This window comes from Toxorhynchites rutilus, chromosome 1, assembly GCF_029784135.1.
Source record: "Toxorhynchites rutilus septentrionalis strain SRP chromosome 1, ASM2978413v1, whole genome shotgun sequence".
In the NCBI taxonomy this organism is placed as follows: domain Eukaryota; kingdom Metazoa; phylum Arthropoda; class Insecta; order Diptera; family Culicidae; genus Toxorhynchites; species Toxorhynchites rutilus.
The window spans coordinates 16,231,358-16,250,911 of NC_073744.1; the positions used below are offsets into that span (position 1 = coordinate 16,231,358).

Genomic DNA, 19,554 nt, shown 5'->3' on the forward strand with positions numbered 1-19,554 from the left:
TTTGAAACTGGTCCTAAAGAGAAGCAACTCAAAATAATAAATTAGAATGATTGAAAAAAGTAATGCCGACGACTAGTTGAAAATGCCTTATAAACTATAGAAAATAATTTTCCTTCGAGCCGGATTTGAACCAGCGACCTATGGATTTCTGCTGTTACTACTCTCTCATTGCATTCCTTTCTACAGTCCACCGCTCTACCAACTGAGCTATCGAAGGCGTTGGGAATTCTAACGATAAGTGTCAATAAATTGTTGAGTATATATTTATAAATTCAAAGTAGTATATTTGCATGCCAAACCGATTCTTAGATTTTCGTGGAAATTGATAGTTTTGTTCCTTATCGCCTTATCGTTCCTTATTATTATTTTTTTTTTTTATTAGGGTACCTATTCCCATTTTAGGGTGTTCCAAAAAATCAACTTCTCTTTTTTTTTTTAAATGACTTCTTTAAAAAAATCAGAACTTGTGAACCACTAGACCGATTTAGATTATCGACATATCAAATTGAACCCAATGAGTCTTGTTTGAAAAAAAAAAATAATACACTTGCGAAAAAAATGGATTTGGTTTTCGCTATTATTGATTGTGTTTGTTTTTTATAGTTTACATGGTCTCTGGACGAAGCGCGATATATTTTTTCATATTTATTTTTATTGAGAGTTGATGTTTTTTGCATAACATATACAAAAATCAAAGAGGTGTTCATGTTATATAACAAATATATAAATATATAACAAATTTAATTATATTTAAATAGTAGAATCACATAAGCGAAATTATTATTCTATGGTTTGGAGGACATGTTTTAACTTGTACAAGTATAGTTTCAAAGTTTTCATGTCTCTGATCGAGATAATATAACATCAACAACGTTGAGTAAGATTAAGACGATCGAGGACTTTCGTTCTCAATGGCATCTGTGATCCAAAACCACCTGTAGCATCGGTAAATTATTTCAGCTAAAGATGACCGTGAGCTTGACGTAGGACTACCATTGGTTCATTTGTTCAAAATTGCATCTACAGTACTGGCAATAAATAAGAATACAGTCTATTAGTTCTAAAAAATGTAATCAAAAGGTAGGCGAGTTCAATTCAGTTATCGAGATTTTATTTTCTAGGATAATAAATGCATGCCATTCTACCCAGTGAGAAGAAAAAAGATTCGTTAAAGCTTGGTTTGTTCTTCAAAATAGTGAAATGAATATTTATTGCACATTTTGGTCTGAAAAATAAAAAGAATACATGTCGTATATTTGAAACAAAGGCCATAAACAAATCAGTCACTGGTATTTCGTGTGTCCTCCTTTGGCACAGATAACTGTCTGCAGAAGTCAGAGTCAGAGCATGCTTTCAACCAAGTTTGCAGGTTATGTTGATCAATTTGTTCTCACGTAGTTTAAGGTCCTTAAACAGCAGAGTTCTGTTTGAGATCAATCTTCTTCTTGGATGGCATTAACGTTCCCAGTGGAACTTTTGCCTTCTCAACGTGAGTATTACTTGTGTCATTTTTATTAGTACTACTAAGTTGAGATTTCTGTGCCGAATAACACGCCCTGAATGTATTCTGGAGTGGCAAGTTCTAGAATACGCGTGACCACAGTGCAAGTCGGAAGAAATTTCTTTGACGAAAAATCTCCCGGCTAGAACGGGAATCGAACCCGAACCTCCGGCATGATAATGTGGGACGCTAACCACTCGGCCATGGAAGCGGCCATTTGAGATCAATATGGGTATCAATCGAAAGGGCTTGACTAGTAGAACACGGTCATTTTGGTTTAAAATTTATGAAAAATGTAAAAAAAATGGCCGCCACCACAAGATAGCGCCATATATATTTTTGTCACAACCCCATCAATATGGGTATTAAGTGAAAGGGCTTGACCAGTAGAATACAGTTATTTATGAAAAATGCAAATCTAAGATGACGGCCACTACAAAATGGCGGATTACATATTTTTTCTAAACCCCATCAATATGGGTATCTAACGAAAGGGCTCGACTATTAGAACACAGTTATTTATGAAAAATGTAAACCCAAAATGGCCGCCACCACAAGATAGCGCCATATATATATTTTTTTTACAACCCCATCAATATGGGTATTAAATGAATGGGCTTGACTGGTAGGATACAGAAGATCATGAAAGTTCTAAATCTAAAATGCCCGCAGCTCTCAAATAAACAATTACTTTTTAATGGTTCCATTCAGCTTGTTCTGTTTGTATGTATGTTTCAGTGTTTTGCAGGGTTGTCCCACATTAATAAAAAATTGACCTCGTTCCTGTTGAATGATTGATCCGAAATTTCAAAAATACATTTAATTCTACTGTCATTATAAAACTGCGTATTACATGATCTTGAAAAATTCAATTTGACCGTCGTTGAAAAATGGTTGAATGATTTGACTTGTAGAACACGAAACATAATAAACAACATAACTTCAAAAGGATCGCCGCCAAAAAAAGGTCGACTATGTATTTTTTGCAATCCCTCAATATTGGTATCAAATGAAATGATTTGACTAATATAATACAGTATATTTTCAAAATATTCCGAAAAAAGCTAGGTAAGAAATAAAAATTAAAAAAAACAGGAAGTGGGTTATATCTATGGTATAACCGCAAGGGTGACGTAGGACTATCGTTGATTTAGAGATCATTTGTATGAAGTTGAATCTGAATTCATTCTGAATGAATGAATATTTGGAAAACTTCGAAAACGAGAGCGTTACGTTGGAGGCACAAGGTTTTATGCATCCAATATTGGATACGGAAATATCCTACTGATGGGGAAGAATAATCTTCAGAAGCTATCCTGTTGATTGCGATTGATTGAAAAACCACAAAACCAAATGTATTTGGTCACAGTGTTACATGGATAGAAAACATTCAATTAAACTCTTTCACATGAATATATTTTGAAAATTCCCAAAGGAATTGGTAGATTATTTTCAGTAACGATTAGTTATTTCCACATTTTCCTCGATACTGGAAGCCCACCAGTGGTTAATGCCAACTCGATAACCACCTGTTAATAGCACTTGATTGAAACATATTTGGTCACAGTGTTACATGGATAGAAAACATTCAATTAAACTCTTTCACATGAATATATTTTGAAAATTCCCAAAGGAACTGGCAGATTATTTTCATTAACGATTAGTTATTTCCACATTTTCCTCGATACTGGAAGCCCACCAGTGGTTAATACCAACTCGATAACCACCTGTTAATAGCACTTGATTGAAACATATTTGGTCACAGTGTTACATGGATAGAAAACATTCAATTAAACTCTTTCACATGAATATATTTTGAAAATTCCCAAAGGAACTGGCAGATTATTTTCCAGCAATGATTAGATCTTTCCGGAACTTTCTCGATGCTGAACTTCTGCGCGTGTATGTGTCGATCCTTCGCCGTCCACCTCCTCCAGCACGTTAGGCAACGATGTTGTCTTGTCGATGTCCTCACGAAAAATGAATGTGTCTCACCACCAGAATATCGCTTAAGTATGCTTTTTGTGTGTGATTGAATCGAGAGAAGGTGTGGTTTACGATGGCAATTTGGAAGGCAAACTAGAGGGGAATGAACTCTCTGAGCTCGGAACTTTCGGCGACTGAGCAATAATCGATTGCGGGCGCATACAATATTGGATACGGAAATATGATGGGGAAGAATAATCTTCTGAAGCTATCCTGTTAATTGCGATTGATTGAAAAACCACAAAACCAAATGTATTTGGTCACAGTGTTACATGGATAGAAAACATTCAATTAAACTCTTTCACATGAATATATTTTGAAAATTCCCAAAGGAACTGGCAGATTATTTTCCAGAATTGATTAGATCTTTCCGGAACTTTCTCGATGCTGAATGGCATCCTAACGGAAAGAGTTCTGCGCGTGTATGTGTCGATCCTTCGCCGTCCACCAAATATCCTACTGATGGGGAAGAATAATCTTCTGAAGCTATCCTGTTAATTGCGATTGATCGAAAAACCACAAAACCAAATGTATTTGGTCACAGTGTTACATGGATAGAAAACATTCAATTAAACTCTTTCACATGAATATATTTTGAAAATTCCCAGAGGAACTGGCAGATTATTTTCAGTAACAATTAGATATTTCCACATTTTCCTCGATACTGGAAGCCCACCAGTGGTTAATGCCAACTCGATAACCACCTGTTAATAGCCGCGCGTGTATGTGTGTGTAGCGATGTCTTCCCAGGGAACCGTTTGTGGCATCACTCTCCTCCTGATAGATTCCCTTCTGGCCTAGGGTGCACAAACAGGCTCTTGGTGACACCGTTCATCCGCGCTTTCATGATAAATAAAGAGCTTCACCGCAACAGCGACAACATGCTCCAATCGCTGTTCAATTAGAACTGAGTGGATTTCCGAGCGCCGCTCGCTTATATACCGATTGGTGATTTCAATAGCCTGTTTTGAAAGCAATTTTAAGACTATTGAAACAAGTTTTTGGATCAAAAAGTAACAAGTATATAACGCGTAGACATTTTATATTTCGAATGAAGTGTTTATCATACCATTTCGTTCAGTTGTTTAGGAGCTATTAACGCTCAAAATCTCGGTCTCCGGCGTAACGCTTTCGTTTTCGAAACTTTGATTTTACACCCCGGTATAGAAATGAAAGACGTAGTCCTACGTCAAAAATAATTTTGTGAATGGTTTTAATGTATCTGTATACTAATGATACAGATACTTTCTAAAAACTAGAAAATAAAATAAGTAAAAAAAAATTTTAAGTTAAACGGCTAGAAAATAATTAAACCAGTAGCAGTTAGTAGTTATTACATCCTTTCTTTCATCAATCTAGGGCAATGATGAGACTAAAATAAAATCGTGGGGTATATGATGAAACAACCGACTGTGGATAATGGAAATCCAACGTTTATTTCGGAATATTTCAATGATGTACTGTATTCTATTAGTCAAATCATTTCATTTGATACCGATATTGAGGGGATTGCAAAAAATACATAGTCGACCATTTAGTGGCGGCGAACTTTTTGAATTTATGTTGTTTATTATGTTTCGTGTTCTACAAGTCAAATCATTCAGCCATTTTTTAACAACGGCCAAATTGAATTTTGACGTAGAACTACGTCTTTCAGGAAGGGTGCCAAATCAGAAAACAGGTCACGTTTTTATGAAATAAAGTTAACGTTAATAATTATTTTTACTGTGAACGAATTCTCACGATTTGTATACCAATCGAATCGGAAATTCTCTAAGATTTGTTTGATATGCTATACATTAAAATTCACTAATATCTAAACGGTTTAAATTCATGAAAACTAGAAGGTTCTTTTTTCCCATACATTTGTTCTGCCGATTTGTGTACTAACCCTACCCGTAATTCGAATGCTTATAACTCGAACATTTCTTAACAGATCGGAAAGATTTTTTTTTATCCAAAATATATATATTTTTATTAAGGCTCATATGGCGTCAGCCTGACGGGGCCGGGAGTTCAATATTTCGACAATGTTTGCTTACAACTATGTTAGTAATATGTAACCGATTACTCGCGGTTGGCTCGAGGTTAGTTTTACAAGTGTTCTCATAATTGGTATGTTGCAGTCTTCGATGCTCTGTACGTGTGCCCGACACGGGATACTTCCTATTGGGATGCAGCTGACCATTAATCTGCAACGCCCCCTAGTATGTTCCCCATATCTAGCGTGGTGCGTCTTTCTCGACTCGAGGAATCCAGGACAGAATGGTCACTAGCCGGCGCAACCATCAGCTCGTGTAGAGTTGCCGCGACTAACTAAAAGTTTATAGATCGGATAGGAGGGATATGAAACGGGGACACAACGAAGGAAACATCATTAAACGTTGACATCGGCGTTTCTGAGGAACATGTATAGATGAACAGAAGATCAGGATCCCGGCTACCTAAGATATCCCGGACGGGGATATCCGATTGTCTGCCTTGTGCTCTCAGTGGTCTAGAGAGCTGAGAGCGAGCAGCATGGAACCGATCACACGACCATGATCGGAAAGATGTTTGCATCAATTGATAGGAAATATTTCTACGCATCTATCACAATTAATATAATGTAATTTTTTTATTAGATGAACAATTGAATAACTGTAAAATGCCCTAACTGCCAAGTTTTGATTGGCCCGATTTACGGTTTTCCCAACACAGATTTCAAAATCGATGTACCTGTAGAAATCCGCTTTGCATATATACATGCAAATCGGGGGTATTTTTGTTCCCACCGAGCGCTGTTTCCCTAACACGGACTTCTAAATTGATTTTCCTGGGGGAATCCGCTTTGCAAATACATGCAAGTCGGGGGTATCTTTTGGTGTTGAGTACTTTTGTACTCGCTTGTCGTTGTGCAGACCGGAATATGTTTCCTTAAAACGTACTTTTAAACTGAGAAGCCTGGGAAAATCGTCATTTCAGATACTACAGGTGAATGAACTTTCGCGGTTTGAGAACTTCGAAAACATGAGATGTGCAATAATTTCAGAGGGAAATGTAAAATACAATAATCGTTCGACAATTTTTCCGTTCAAATATTTTGGTAGTCCTAGGCATCATATCAAACGTAAAAGGACGTTCATCAAATTTATTTGTAACGAAGAACATAATCTATTACAAAAATTTCGATGCATTCTAAAATAATATTCAAAGTGGTAAACAAGTGGATTGCATAATATAATCGCGTAGTTCTGCGGTCGTGTCCTAGATACAACACCTTCCTTTTTTTTTTCAAGATCATGTAATACGCAGTTTTATAATGACAGTAGAATTAAATCTTTGTTCGAATTCCAGATCAATAAGTCAACAGGAACGGGGTCAATTTTCTATTCATGTGGGACAACCCTACAAACATTCAAACATACATAAAAACAGGTCAAGCTGAATGGAACAATTTAAAAAGTAATTTGTTGTTTGGGGACTGCGGTCATTTTGCAATGGGATTTCTCATTATCTGCTATGTTCTACTAGTCGAGAACCTTCTTTTGACACCCATATTGATGAGTTTTTGAAAAAATATATACATATGATGGGGTTTTGGGAAAACCCATATTGATGGGATTTTGAGAAAATATGTACATAACCCGCCATTTAGTAACGGCCGCCATCTTTGATTTTCAAGATCATGAAATGCGCAGTTTTCTAATGACACTAGAGATAAAGACGTGTTCCAAATTTCAGATCAAACGGTCAACAGGAAGGGGGTTAAATTTCCATTGATGTGGTATAGCGCTACAGACAAAGTTACAAAGTCACAAACATATAAAGGGGTCAACCTAGATAAACCCGTTTAATAAATAAGTGCAAATCATAATTATATTACGTTTACCGAGAAAGAATTGTTTTTTTATGACTCGATTATCCGGAGTGAAAAAAAATCAATACTCCGGATAATCGAGTCCGACCTGTATCTGGTATCCGGCCGGAAAGTAGTTTACCATTCGGTATCAGGCCGAATACCGGATAGTTACAAGATATCCATTCCACCTCTAGTATAGACGTTCAAAATGTTGCACTCCAAGTGTAACGCTCTCGTTTTCGAAGTTTTGAACTTACACAGAGGAGAAAAACGTAGCCCTACGTCAAAAAAATACGATGAAGCAAGTCGCCATAAACCGTAAATAGGTCCATATATCCCCTACATTGGATATCCGCTTCGCTTTACTGCACACACAGCTTTAGCAAAGCCGGTGCCGGACTTCTTCCCTTCAATTTATTCGAAACTGACGATGATTATTCGGCGCACATCGTCTTTATGTGGTGGTACCCGTTTGCGCGTCATTTGGATACTTTCAAATCGCCGCCGCAGCTCGTTTGACAGTGTGAGCTGTGTTGTTATTGTTCCATGGGGAAGACATTTCTATGCATGGTTTGCTTTGCTTCGGTGTTGTTGTTTGCGATATATTGTTGGGTAGCGCGTTGCTTTGCAAAGTCGCATCATCGAGTTCGATATATCGTGTGTGCGTGTGTTTCCGTCCGTCTCGATGAGAGCGAGAGTTGTTTTTTTTTTCGGTGGTTGTCCGAGTCGGAGAGAGAGAGAGCTTGACAGTGAGAATGCACGCTGAGGTACAAGCAAGCGTTCGGTGGCGAATGGCAATTTATACTATTTAGTTTCGGAAAAAACTTTTCTCAGTTGAGACACACGAGTCAACACGATTGTCAAGTTCTGTGCGCTTATGGTTTTGGTAGTTGCTGTCGGGTTTTTCGGTTCTCGTTTTCGTAGTATTTCGCTGAATCTTCAATTTATCCTAGCTCTCGGAACCTCCCAATTCTTCGCTGGATCGCGAATTGTGCTTTGTTTGTTCGCTGGCGGGGAGAGATCATTCTTTCGCGGGAGCAGAAGTTCTTTGGAGAAGTTATTCTGACGGAATGCGCAATTGACTCACGAGTGTGTCAAGTTAGCCAAAAGTTGTGGATTATTGTGAACAAATCTTGCTCGCGGATAGGAAGTGATTGAATTCTAGTATACTAGTGAAACAGTGATTCCCAGATGATAAGCGACGACGCCGCCGCCTCTGGATTGTGATTCGAGAAGTGCACGCTGCTTTTGTTTTGTTCTTCTTTTTGTTGCATGCAGCTGCAGCAGCAGTGTCAGGTGAAGTTTTCTACACCGGTGGAGCACAAAACGCAAGGATAATTAATTACTGTCCACAGCAGCCGAGTTCCAGAGTTTCATAACAAAAAAGACGCGAACAAATTTGTGTAAGTTTCGATTGTCTCATCTTGCTTTGCATTCGGAAAAGTAGTTATTTTTGCTCATTTATCATAGGAATGTAGCGTACAAACTTTATCCATTTTAAAAACTTCCTCCGCCACTTCCAGTAATTATTTTCCATTTTTCAAATTTCAATTTAAAAATCATTTCATTCTCCCACTGCTTGAAGCTCTGTTTTTTTCCTGCGTTCACCCCTTTCTACCTCCATATGCGAGTTCCCTTGTACATAGAACAAGCGAACAAACTCAGCCCAGAGAGTTGAAAACTTTTGCTAACGTACATCAAAACTTATTATTGTTTGCCAGTTTCCACTCACAAAATTTTGCGAGAATGACTCAGCGGAAGGAATGGAGGTGATTACCTGTTTCGGAAGACAACAAAAAAAAACTTACGCTTTTCAAAAAATCATTTTCACCTCAATTCTTCACCAGTGTCCAGAATTTTTATGCAATTTCCTTTCAGGCTTTTGTTCGTTTGTTGCACACCAAAAAAACGCTTAGCCCCGCAGAATATAAACATAATCCACTGACACACACATACACGTACACGCACACGCACACCATAGCACTAACTCACCTCAATTGAACAGGCGCATTGCCGCCTCACACGCACACAAACGCTATGGTGTCTCTCGTGGTCTCTGACATCTAGAAACCAGCGCCGAACAAGCGCGCAGAAAGTAAAGAAGAACCGTCGTCCCCTCGCGCGGCTCCTCTGCTGTCAGAATCGCGCATCCAGGCAAACATCCATGTGGTGAGAATACTTTGGAAGAGGAAATTAAATTGAAATAAAAACCCCTTCGGGAAATGCATACAAACGGGCGGAAAAGGGAAACTGAAAAAAAAGAAGGGACAGACACCACGTGTCTAGCCTTTTGTGTGCGTTCCACAGACGACACAGCAGACGTTGGGGTCTACGGGTTCCAACAGGTGGCGGTTCATTAGGTCGTTGGTTTTTTTAGCACTAGGATTTTGGGTCGAGATAATTCACAGCAAAACTTGATAAGACGTTTTATGGTGTTTTTTCTCTCTATAAAATATCTATCCAATTCCGCTTCATTCTCACATAGCGATTCTTAGAAACAGCTTAAACTTTCCAATTGGACCAATAAAATTTGTAATACGTCGGTAATCAAGTAACGGTTGATACCCTAATACCAATTAGATTAGCTGTATTCAATAGAACAGAACAGCATTGGAAGCAATCGTTTTCTTCTCATAAGTTTTATTGCTTTACCGCCGCAAAGCTAGCCCCCATTCTCTCCAATCGCTTGAAGCCCTCAGAATGAAGTTATTTGGGTTTATTCTGCTTTACGACAGTATGTTTGTCGGTCACCCATAGTCTTCTGTGGAAGTTGATGTCGATTGGAAGACGAACCACCGCTCTTTTTAATGTTCGAGCACACGTTCAAATGAATTATGTCTGCTTGTCTTTGATCCAAGTGAACCCAAATAACCAAAGATGATTCAAGAATATTTTCACAAATTTAGCATTCTGAATAGCTTAGGCTTGGATAGACTGTACAACTCGTAGTTGCTCTCCGTGATTGACCTGAACCAACCAAATTGCACAAAGACCACGTTGTGCAATTTTCGGCGATTCGAGCTTTAAATGGTCAATAACGACGCCGACCACGTCCTTACAGTCACCAGAGGAAGGGAAGGAATGTTAGTATGACATTCGTCGCCCGAAGGCCAGAAGGGTCGCCTCTATAGCGTGGTTCCCTAGCGTTTATCATGGAAGGGATAGTTGTTAGTGGGGAGGATTAAGAATCAGGATTCACTGTGGTAAGTGATGTGATTATGTAAAAGCGAACTATCGACCATTCGAACTAAAAACCCGAAAATTTTGTATTACGACACACGGTAAAAATTATCTTAAGGCATCCTGAGAAGGAAAACCTGTTAAATGGAATGGACTGACCAGTATTTATCGCATGTACTTTTCATCGAAATTCAATCGCGATGACGGTGAGCTATATTTGGGAAACCTGAGAAGGTAACCGAGATAAATTTATGTATTCTATTCTTTATTGCACGTGCTCGAACTCGAACTTGCAATATATTCCGTTACTCTACGCGCGTATTCCTTATCGTAACTTACCGATCGCGACTGTGGAAGCTATATGTTTAGGATATCCGTATTGTAGGTATCCTAAACATACAACTCTCACCGCACGCATAACAAATGTAGCATTCTGAATATCATATTTACCCAGATATTGCCCATAGGCAGTCTAACCTGGAGCTCCAGTCATTTATGATCTAGAATTATTGCTCATTTTACACTCTGTCAAATATATACCGGGAATTTGTGTTTTTAAAGAAAATACTTTATTTCCTATCTAAATTTATATTATCATCTTCAAAATAGGCCCCTTCATAAGCAATTCACTTTTTCCAACGGATAATCCAGTCATCGAAACACTTTTTATAGTTGTATTGAAGAATTGCCTTCAGTTCAGGTAGCGAATTCGTTTCTATGTCTTTAATGCTGTCACAACGATTCGCACGAATCGCGGTAATTCGAATATCGAAAATAAGAAAAAAACAAACCAGTAATTATGCGTTGGGTGAACGAAAAATCAGCATTTGTACGTGCAAGCACGTCCTAAGCCACTTGATGGCGATTAAATTTTTGAAAAAAATGAGCTCTTTTGGCACTATTCATGTTGCGACTTTTCTCATGGTCGAAACATCCACTAAAATATGACGAATGGTCTCGTGAGAGATTTAGTTTACGGGCTATCTCTCTCAAACATAAACGACAATTTTAGAGCATCATTCTTTTTATTTTGTCGATGTTTTCATCAGTTGAAGAGGTGAATGGTTGTTTTTGGCGTGAAAAATGATGGTATGTTTTCTCGGTCGTCTTTGAATGCCTTACATCATTCACACACCCGTGTTTTCGACAAAGTTGAGTCACCAAATGTATTCTATAACATTTTCAACGTTTCGGCACAAGATACATTATTTGCAACACAAAATTTCACAATATTTTTGACCAATGAATTTATCCATATCAAAAATCGTCGAGTAAAAAAAAATAACTTGTTCGTTGACGTTGTAAACTAACATTAAGACCATTAAGACCACTGAAGGTAGTTAAACAAAAAATTGTTATATGATACAACCGCGAATTTGATGTGGGACTTCCGTTGGCTCAATAATCATCTGTATTGATCAAATTATTGATTGAATTTGCTTTCTACTCAGAGTACGATCAAGGCGTGTTATTTGGCATAAGAAATCTCAACTAAGTACTAATTAATATGACGGAAACCTACATTGAAATGGCCAAAGTTCCTCTAGGAACGTTAGTGCCATTCAAGAAGACTGTTCGAAGTATCGTTCCGCACGGAGGTCATCGATTGTTTGTGCCAGCAAACAACCAAATTAGACGCTGAATCCAGTGACCAAAAAAAAACGCACTCGAATGTTGCTCTGTTCTCTAATATTCCAATCCCTTCTTGAATTTGCTCGGGAGAACAACTCCAAAACCAAGCTTTTATTGAAAATATGTGCTTTATATATCCATATTATTTATCTATAGTTGGAAGGTATTGTACATCGGTTTTTGTAATTTCTCATCTCTTTGGAAATACATGATTTTCATGCAACAAAAAGTAGTTTATCTCTTGCAGCCAGGAGTAACCAAATACGTTTGTCTGAAATGAAGTGCATCCTAAGCACAGCGTTTCTATCAAGGATAATCAAAAGTTCTTTACGAGTATGTTAAAGCGTCAGTATAGCGTTAGTTTCCAAAAATGGTCTTTTCAAGGCTAGAGGAAACAAACGCTGCGGGTGTTCTCGTACCCGAATTTCAAGCGCTTATTGCTCAGTGATTTCCTGATGGATCTACACGATGTTTGCATCAATCGATTGAGGCGGTCTCTAACAAAAAACGCAAATCTCGCGTTCAAGCAATCTGTGTTCTTAATAAACATAGTCTCAACAAAAAATTGACGCAAAAAAGCATATCTTGAATTTTCATTATTTCACATTTGACCACATTTTTAAAGTGTATTCGAACTTACTGAACACCCTGTATGTTAAAATATGTACGGACAATCAGGGAAAAGCCGACACCCTAAGGATTTCCCCATATTTTCAAGACCTCCCATGTTGTTTGACCTCAAATCGTTACAGAACCTCTCTTAAACTCTATATAAATTGTTATACATACAGAACCAGAATTTTGATAGTACACTGCCTGACAGTTTTCAACGAAATTCTTGGAATTTTGGAAATTTTAGTTCTACCGAGGAACTATCGGAAGAATGTAAAATCAAGAAGTCGAATTTTCCCACAAATCCCCTATCTGCAGTTGTCGATCGAAAAATTAAACTTTCGTTACTTCTGGGACCATGAACCATTACAAATATAGTATATCAAAATTACATTTCCAACGCTCCCAAAAATCAAACCGAATCGATCGTGTGGTGGGGTGGACCAGTGCAGAACAGTTTTTCTTCAGTTTTGCACAAACGGAAGCATCTTTCACCACTGAAAAATACTTTTCTTCACATCTGGTTTGATACGTACTTTGAAGCCACTTTCAACCCGGAAACAATGCTAGAATTCACGAAAATTTTATGATAGTTCGGAAAAAAATTCAGCAATATTTATCAATCATCCAGCAAGCGATCAGATGACAGCAGCAGCGATGTTTTCCAAATGACCATCCCCATAACTGAGTGTTTAGTTTAGTTTTCCAAATAGTCTTTCTTAAGGCTAAAGGCAAATGAACTGAAAAAGTTCGAGAGTCTGAGAAAGCCTCTGTTGCGGAGCAATAGATGAAACAAAGTTCCGAAATTTTAATTGTTTATTTTACGGAATAAATTAAAATGTTCCTGCAGCGTAACAAAAATAGGTTATGTTATTTGGAATACAATATTGCTGTATTAAAACTCACGTTTGTGGGTTTCTCATGAATTCGTACCAAACTGGATCCTAAATGTATGCGATCTCTCAGTATTTCCTGGATAAAAATGTTTAATCAGTAATGCATCAAAAAATCGTATCTACCTGAACTACCTATCAGCGTAATTATATCTATATAAGATCTAAGCGAGGTTTTATTGAATTTGAGATCTGAATTCTATACAACGTTTCTTCAGAACAGTTCAACTTGCATAGTTCTTTTCCAAGCAAAGAACAAGAAGTTAAGCTGTCTGAGGAAACGTCAAAAAGCCTTTTCAAGAACCTGAGCAAGGTGGATACTTTCACTATTAAAAGCTCTCGCAGTTTAAACGTCGGCGCGTTGCTTCTCGCCAGGGGTGTACGCAACAGCCTCTATAACACAGAACATGAACATCATTACACCAATAAATTCCAGCTCCTTCCCAGTAAAAAAATATGAAATAAATTCGCTGCATATTACTTGGGGTATTATTTTAGAATGTATCGACATTTTTTGAAATAACTCCTGAGTCGAACGTTTTGGTGGTTTGGGTGGTTTTGTTACTGACGATTGATGATTCGTGATTCATTCTTCTTTTTGCGAGAACAATACACGAGTTTGTGTCCTTATTGCCAATGCATGTGGTGCACTCGGTACGCATCGCAAATATACTTGGTCTCTTACCACCGTTATCTATTTGATGACGCATAAAGTTAACAATTCGTACATGTGATACAATCATACACAGCCACAACCAATATACCAATATCTTTACACTATACCTGCTTCACGCATATTCTGGGGCGAGCTATTTTACATGACCATTCAACGCGATAGCGAAATAGAAACTGAGGTTGACCAGCGCGATAATATTTCTTGATAATGATATAATATTGAATAATGACAATGATGGATTGAATTATAGGAGGCCTTAAAAAACCCCTGTTCAATCGCCTCTAGCCTTGAAAAAGGCCGGTTTTGAAAACTAAACTGTCGGTCTTGAGAAATGCCAAAAAACTACTCAAATTCCCCATACAGTGATACAGTGGTTTTCAAGGAGCTGAATTTGGTCAATACTCCGGAACCAAGGCCAGTTGAGAATATATAGTTAATTTCGGAACACATCGAAGAAGAACTAAAAGCGAGCAAGCGAAAAAAACAAAAAAAAAACTATGGAAACGAAACGCATTTTTCAACAGTGGCGCCTCGTCAGACTGTTCATAAAAAAGGTAGACAATCCCAGATTTTTTTTCATTATTTCACATGTATAACATGAATGTTGAATTATCGAAGGTAATTTATTTGTAATTTCCATATTATCCCGAATAACCTTTTTTTTTTTTCTATTTGTGTGAAACTTCTTCACTGTGATGAATGTAATCTGATGGCTATGAAGTGATCACTTCTACTAAAGCGCCGCGCAGTGCGATGTATACATAGGAATGTGGGAAAAAATTATAGCAGCTGAATTTAGTCATTGTGACACTTTGGTGTGAAGGGAAGAATAGTTCATAAGTATCAGAATTACTGCTTGTATAAATGTCTATTGTTATTTGAATAATCGCATAAGTCTCAAAAATGTCAATGTTCATAAGTCAAAATCAATGTTTATCTAAAGTGAAAAGTTCTGATAATTTCGGATACGCAGAAATAATTATTTAAGTAACTACTGGTTGAAATTATGTTGAAATAGTTGTATTTGTATTTTTATGACATTGGAATAATCTCATAAGTGTCTCATGTAAAAAATCTTTGTCGAAAGTGAAAAGTGCTGATCGTTTCGGATACACATAGCTGGCATTAATTACATACTTATGACAAAAGTATCTCATATGCAACGAATCATGAAAATAAAATTATGTGCTGATTATACATCGTCTGATTTATTTGGAGTTTTTTCAAAAAACAAAAAAAAAACAAACACATATTAGAAGCTTCCCTCTTGCATTCTACATCTATCCTTCCTTTTCTTTTTCAATGTTATCGTCACTAGAAATTTCTACGTCTTTCAAAATTTCGTTTTCGAAGCTTTTTGCTTCACGGTTAGTCAAGAAATACTGAGATAATTCTTCGTCATCCTTCTGATGCTTGAAAGCTGACGATTTTCACTTTTAAGGGATATTGGTGGATCGGAGTTTAAGAGCAATGATCTCAACAGATCTTCGATTGGAGGTGACTCAAGATTTTTTTTTTTTTTTTCTGTATTATAGTGACTTTCAACGCTTCTGGCTGGTTCGTCACTTTTACCTTCCATTTTGGAAGAATGTCGGGAGTGTGATTTGAACTCGTGATCTTGAGCGTGAGAAGTATGGATGTTACCTCCACGCCAGATCGGCTCCACCTGACTCAAGATGATTTCCTCGTGTAATTTAAAAGGGGGTTTCTGATAATTTTATGGGTAACTTCCGAGGCCTCTTCAGAAAGGTCCTCAATGGGTAGATCGAACATTGAAATAATGTTGGCACTGTGGATCAAAAGCTTGTGTACGGTCAAAGGCATGCAGTACCAGCTATATAGTGCTGAATAGAGTTACCTTGTTTCCAGCAACATTGCTTGATATTTTAGTGTGAGGAGATGGAGCTGCTTTATCGTTCTCGAGAATCTCGAGAATCTCGAGAAGTTCTTCAAGGAACTAAACGACTCGCAAAAAGGCTTTGTGCCGCGGGCCGAAATGTGCAGGAACAAAGAAGGAGGCATCTTGACGACGAATGCGAGGTAATCGAAAGGTGGAGACAGCATTACGATGAACACCTGAATGGCGCCCATACAGGAGGCCAAAACAGCGTTGATGAGGACTACACCGACGTACAACGACGACGTGAACAACTACGACGTACCACCCCCGACAATGGAAGAAGTTAAGGAGGCCATTCATCAGCTAAAGAACCACAAAGCAGCTGGTAAAGATGGCCTTGTAGCGGAGCTTTTCAAGGGAGAACTTTGGAACACAACAGCTACCGGATGAGTGGAAGGATGGGGTAATCTGTCCCATCTATAAAAAAGGTGACGAGCTGGATTGTTGGAACTACCGTGCCATTGAAATCCTGAATGGTACCTACAAAATTCTGTCTCATATCATCTTTCACCGTCTATCGCCAATAGTAAGTAGATTTGTGGGAAGTTATCAGGCCGGAGTCATGCCCGGTTGCTCGACGACGGACCAGATTCTTATATTGCGGCAAATCCTCCAAAAGTGCCGCGAGTATCAGGCCCCAACGCATCACATCTTCGTTGAATTCAAGGCCGCATATGATACAATCGGTCGACGACAGCTATAGAGAATAATGGACGAACACGGCTTTCCCCGAAAACTGACAAGACTGATTCAGGCAACGATAAACGATGTGCGGTGAAGTGTGCGGATCTCAGACGAGCTGTCGAAATTGTTTAAGACTCACAGGGGACTTCGACAATCGGAAGAACACATGCGACGGTAGCCGACTTGTACATCCGACCGAAACACGAAGCAGGGCTGATTGGGCTTGTGATCAATGCGAGAGGAAAGGAAAGAGAGGAACTCAGCGAATAAGGTGGATGGACCAGGTGAAGCAGGACTTGGCGAGAATCGGTGTGGTCGGGAGTTCGAGAACTGTAGCCATGGATCGGGTTTATTGGCGAAAAATTGTGAAGAAGATATAATCTCTCAATGGGATGTAGTATCATTATAAATAATTAAAAAGCACGCTATTGGAGGTCATCCAATAATCGTTTCAGTATTGGAGTAATCAGTCAAAAATGAAGACAAGATTCGAGATCATCGCTTTGCGTCGCTTTCAAGCTATCTCAAAGCACCGAGATTACTTCGAAAGAAACGACACCTAGGCGCCTCCCTATTGAAACGACTGTGGGGTGTTGCTATCAATCGGTATTCCCCGATTGGATGTGGCACATGTGTGCCACACTCTTTCGCCATCAGCGTCAAATACACTCAGTCAAAAAGCAAATACAACACTCGACATACTGAGCGCGGCGGCGACTCATAACTGCAAGATTGTTCACTACTATTGCTATCGATGTTAGGAAGGACAACTACGGTTCGCGGTAATTTCCCCTTTGCTACTTCAAAAGAGAGAGATGAGGCTAACGCAGGGCGACGTGCGGCGCCCCGAAAAACAGTATACTCACGTCGATTGTTATTATAATTTGGCATTAGTGGCCAAAAAACAATCAAAGAAGCGCAAGCTTCAAGCTTTGTATGAAATGCAAATATGTAAAATGAAACGCCAATGAGTGAAGAGTGAATTGTGTGTGTGTTGCGCGTGAGTGTGCAATGCACACACAAGTCGCGTCGTAATGAGTTGCGAAAGAGTTTTCGGGCTTATGGCTTTTTTTGTGGGATGGTAGCGTACTTTTTTGAATTCGGGCGTAAATTGAGATTGCCACTGGAGAAATAATGACAGCAAGCCGTAGTTGAGCATATGTCGATGATTTCGAAAATGCCCCGGTGAAGAGAGATGCACAGGCCTTGTTTGTCACCGTATGAAGTTGAAATACGGCGATGGGTCCTGATCTATGATGTCCGCGGAAGCAGCCCAAACACCTTTGGATGCTTTTATCGGATGGTAAACCATATAATGTCGTCGATCTATGGAATGTCAGAGCTAGCACATGTGTAACTCTCAGTGTCCATTACCTAGATTATCCTTCCCGTTGGCAAACTGCAATATCTCGCCGGTCCACCGTCCGAATAACCGCAGCAAACGTTTGTTGTCTCCATTATTCTATTAATATCGCCTCCGCCATCGGATGGGAACGATGGTCCACATATGCACCGAGTTTCGCCCACAATTCCCAGAAACCAGATGGAGAAAAAACGAGAACCCCACATGGAAACCCCGTTTTCCCGCGCTCCTGGGGTGCTGCTGCTGCACACGGAGGATATGTTTATTAATTGTTCGAATCGGATGCCGCGCATCGTAGCGACAGTTTTAAATATAGAACATCGGGGCTTCGCACTATTGACCACCCATCATCCCTCCGATTCGGTTGTGTGTGGGAACCAAACTTCCACTAGTGTGCACAGACCTTTTTCGCGCGGCATCACAGCCGATGATCGTTCATCACGTACCTACGCTCGTAGGGAGGCTGGACGCGGCCTGATACACTTGAGAATACTTTTAATTAATTTAAGTCGATGAAATGGTTTCTAAGCCCGCCCCGCACCCGCTATATATGCCAAGAGGTGCGAGTTATGTGTCCATTCATGAAGTCGCCTCGCTGTCGCTGATTGATATTACTTTCACTTGCGACGGAAATTGAGTTGATGGTTTGACATTTCGGTAGTGTCAAAATGGTTGAAATTTTGACACCGCGCCCGCACGCTATTGTTTCGGTTTTTTTGGTCCTTACAGAATTGCGCCCATTAAGATTTGCCTCGTACTATGCAAGATTTGCATTTCGCGGCAAAACTCAAAGGTGAAACCGACGTCGGAAAGAAAGCGTTCGGAGGTCACTTCTAACAATACCATGAATACCATGGCGGCATTCAATGCAGTCGTCGTCAAGAACATCTTAACTTCTGTTCAAACATGAACAGCTCCCGCACACAAAAACCGAGTCGAGTCGAGTACTACTTTATGCCGCAAACGAATGCGGCATTTTTGAGCCGCAAAGTTCAAGTTCTGCGACCTTCTATGGTTCCAAATCCCCAGAGCCAGGAGTCGGCGCTCGTTCATGCACAAAATTTACAGAAATCGATTGCTGCACCGCCGCACCGTTTTCTTCGCGCGCACTTCTGTGTGCGAGCCTTTGCAATGGGGATGGCGGTGAGTTCGGCAGAAACCAGCCATCGATTTGAGCAATAAAAAAAAGCTAAGTATAAAAGTGCAATGCCTACAGAAAAAAAATAAATGCAAACACAACTGCTTGACGGTACTGAAGCTTACAACAATTGTTCGCAACGTCGATA

General features: G+C 39.1%; 1 protein-coding gene and 1 non-coding gene across 7 annotated transcripts in view; one reads left to right on the forward strand and one right to left on the reverse strand.

Annotated features, from left to right (window-relative positions):
• LOC129775128 (polypyrimidine tract-binding protein 2) overlaps nt 1-19,554 on the forward strand; it is a 658,886-nt gene that overhangs the window by 142,731 nt on the left and 496,601 nt on the right. For 2 of the 6 annotated variants that reach the window (XM_055779486.1, XM_055779510.1), the window contains exon 1: nt 8,142-8,731. The exons of the other annotated variants lie outside the window; for them this stretch is intronic. The gene's annotated coding sequence lies outside the window, so the exon portion shown is untranslated. Of the gene's footprint in view, nt 1-8,141; nt 8,732-19,554 lie in introns of those variants that run through there. 6 annotated transcript variants of the gene reach the window in all.
• On the reverse strand, nt 111-217 carry Trnay-gua (transfer RNA tyrosine (anticodon GUA)). The gene is made up of 2 exons: nt 181-217; nt 111-146 (listed from the first exon to the last, which is right to left on the reverse strand). It is a non-coding gene; the product is annotated as a tRNA-Tyr (tRNA).